The following is a 2442-nucleotide window of genomic DNA, read 5'->3' as shown; positions in this document are numbered from 1 at the left end:
TGTGTGTGTGTGTGTGTGTGTGTATTTGTGTGTGTCTCCCAGTACACTGCTTGACAAGTGATACTGGTTTCTTGCTCTCACTATAACTTAGCAGTTCGGCAAAAGATCCCGATAAAATAAGTACCAGACTTCAAAAAATATAAGTACCGAGGTCCGTTTGTTCTGCTAAAACCCTCCAAGGAGATGCCCCACCATGGCCGCACTCCAATGACTAGAACAAGTTAAAGATAAAAGATAAATGATTAACAAAGAATCCTTTAATAGTTTTACATACTTTTTAACTTCGGTCACTTCTCCATTCTCTGCCAACGTATCAATATTTTCCACCAAATTATCAGCACATGTCTGAATCATTGCGTTCATCTGCAACAGACATGGAATGGTAGTTCAAGAAACAGGCTATTCAAGATATTCTGGTTATAATTTTGGAATCAATCAATCAATAAACTCTGACCTCTGACCCAATGTCATGCGGTTTCTTTATTCTAAGTTACTTATGTATTTGGATATAATCTTCCCACCGCTAAAGATTAAGTGGTTACAGAGACATCGAAGGTTCTCATGTAAAATATGTCTGTCTGTGTATCTATCTATCTATCTATCTATCTATCTATCTATCTATCTATCTATCTATCTATTTGTCAGTCTGTATGTCCATCCATCTATCCATCCATCTATGTAGCTAGCTAGCTGCCTGTCTATTTACCTACTAACCTATATGTCTATCTCTCAATCAAATTATCTATCCATCCATGCACCCAACGCCCACACAAATGCATACACACACACACACACACACACACACACACACACACACACACACACACACACACACACACACACACACACACACACACACACACACACACGTGTGTGTGTGTGAAAATCCTGTTACAGACATACTAGTGTGATCATACTATCTTTATGATAACACCTGATGTGTTGACTTGATATCATTGTATCACATATTGCTATAGTGTACATGCATTGTATTTTCTTTTACCCAAAGCCAGAAACTTTTCAGCACACTTTTCAGTGTGTGTGTGTGTGTGTGTGTGTGTCTGCGCGCGCGTTTGTGTGCATGTGTGTGTGCATATGGAAGTCTTTCTGTTTCTGTAGATCAAATCTACTTATCAGGAATTAATAAGCCTGGGGTGGGGGGCTATGGTAGAAAATACTTGTGCCAGGTGCCGTGCAATAGGACTGATCCTGAAACCATGCACTTACAAAGCCATGTGATTGCAAAGCAAGCTTCGTAACCACACAGCCATGCCTGCACCTCTCTCATAAATTCTGAAATTGATGATTCAGAAACATCCAGAATTACATACTTACTGCTCTCATTTGATGGGAAGTAAATGAAGGGGTCAGCACAGTGCGCAGATATTTCCAGTGCTCATCTTTGGCTGATGGAAGTTCAACATTACTGATTTCATCTCCTTCAAATATCTAAAAAAAAGCATAAAGAAATAATAATAATAATAATAATAATAATAATAATAATAATAATAATAATAATAATAATAATAATGATAATAATAATCATTTCTACTAGAGGCACAAAGCCGGAAATTTTTGGGGGAGGGGGCTATTCGATTAAATCGCCCCTCCCCCAGTATTTCACTGGTACTTAATTTATTGACCCTGGAAAGATGAAAGGCAAAGTCGACTTCGGTGGAATTTGAACTCAGAACCTGAAAACAGACAAAATGCTAACAACTCTGCCAGCTCACAACCTTAATAATGATGATGATAATAATAATAATAATAATAATAATGGTTTCAAATTTTGCCACAAGGGCAGCCATTTTTGGGAAGGGAATTAGTCGATTACATTGACCCTAATGTTTCACTGGTACTTAATTTATTGACCCCAAAAGGATGAAAGGCAAAGTTGACTTCAGCGGGATTTGAACTCGGAAGACAGCGATAGAGTAAATACTGTTAATCATTTCATCTGGTGTGCTAAAGATTCTGCTAGCATGCCACCTTAATAATAATAGTAGACCTTAACCAGTTAGGCATGTCTCTTAGTGGCTGACGATAAGTGCACCTCGGTTCATGAGCAGAAGTGGGGGAGCATCATGGCCATGGGAAATTCTTTGGGGTTTTAATAATTCACCTCTGGAAACATGGGTGTTTTGTTCATCATCCTTGATCAAACCTTATTCAGTTTCTTACCTATTATCATTGGAACAACAAGATACATACCAACTGTGTGAAACTAAGAATTGCTGAATTTTGAATCATGGGAAAAGAATGCAGATCTTTAAATTCATACTCTACAAATGATCATGATATGTGGAATTATGAACATCTTCAAAATCTTCTTAAGATTTAAAGGATGATGGTTAAAACAAAATTCTTTCCTTCACAACCTTGCTACCATGTAGGTTGGTCTGTCAAAGTTTACTCTAAATTAAAAAGACAGAGAAGAACACA

General features: G+C 37.5%; 1 protein-coding gene across 1 annotated transcript in view; it reads right to left on the bottom strand.

The window, feature by feature from the left end:
• Positions 1-2442, bottom strand: part of LOC106879338 (cytochrome P450 3A21) — a 113051-nt gene that overhangs the window by 18065 nt on the left and 92544 nt on the right. The gene's annotated exons all lie outside the window — the stretch shown is intronic.

This window comes from Octopus bimaculoides, chromosome 26, assembly GCF_001194135.2.
Source record: "Octopus bimaculoides isolate UCB-OBI-ISO-001 chromosome 26, ASM119413v2, whole genome shotgun sequence".
Lineage (NCBI taxonomy): Eukaryota > Metazoa > Mollusca > Cephalopoda > Octopoda > Octopodidae > Octopus > Octopus bimaculoides.
The sequence above is the reverse complement of the archived record's forward strand: the minus strand, read 5'-3'. Positions and strand labels throughout refer to the sequence as shown.